Genomic DNA, 1139 nt, shown 5'->3' on the forward strand with positions numbered 1-1139 from the left:
GTAGAATTTGAACTCAGAACGTGAAGACAGACGAAATACCGCTAAGCATTTCGCCCGGTGTGCTAATGTTTCTTATTTCTTTACTGCCCACAAGGGGCTACACACAGAGGGGACAAATAAAGACAGACAAAGGGATTAAGTCGATTATATCGACCCAGTGCGTAACTGGTACTTATTCAATCGACCCTGAAAGGATAAAAGGCAAAGTCGACCTCGGCGGAATTTGAACTCAGAACGTAACGGCAGACGGCCAGCTCGCCGCCTTAAACTTTAAAGTCTATCAAATCTTTGTACCTAGAGGTTTCGTGCAGTTAACGTTAGTGAACTGCAATCATCGCTGTAACACAAACTGAGATATCGTAAACAAGTAACTATATATGTATACAAGAATATATATAAACCTATTCAATGCACAAATATAGACTTACATATATTATTCACTGTTAATATTGATTTCTCAGTTTGACTCATGGCTACATACGCTGTTGTTTGGCTCTGGTTTAATCTTCACCGAGCAATCATACGCTCAAAAATATTCACAGATATGGCCGTCCCATTTCTTTAGAAGTGTCTAAGACTACATTATCTACCGAGTCCTCTTATATCTTAAGGTGGTAAGATATTTGAGTGAGATTTGGTTGCTATTTCTGCAAGTCAACAAACTCCTTTGTTGGCTCAACGTAACATATTTGTTGATGACTAAGTAAGCGACAGGTAAAGTTGGCAGGATCGATCTCATCGTATGACTAATCTTATTGACTTGGGGTTGTCGACGCCAATCTTTCTGATGTATCCGAGAACATAAAAAATAAAAAATAAAAATGAACAACTAGGTGCAGCTGTGGCTGTGTGGTGAGTAGCTTGCTACCAACCACATGGTCCCGGGTTCAGTCCCACTGTGTGGCACCTTGGGCAAGTGTCTTTTACTAGAGCCTCGGGCCAACCAAAGCCTTGTAAGTGGATTTGGTAAGCGGACACTGAAAGAAGTCCGTCGTATAATATATATATATATATATATATGTGTGTGTGTGTGTTTGTCCCCACCACCAACATCGCTTGACAACCGATGCTGGTGTGTTTACGTCCCCGTAACTTAGCGGTTCGGCAAAAAACCGATAGAATAAGGATTAGGCTTACAA

The sequence above is a fragment of the Octopus bimaculoides genome, chromosome 20 (genome assembly GCF_001194135.2).
Source record: "Octopus bimaculoides isolate UCB-OBI-ISO-001 chromosome 20, ASM119413v2, whole genome shotgun sequence".
Lineage (NCBI taxonomy): Eukaryota > Metazoa > Mollusca > Cephalopoda > Octopoda > Octopodidae > Octopus > Octopus bimaculoides.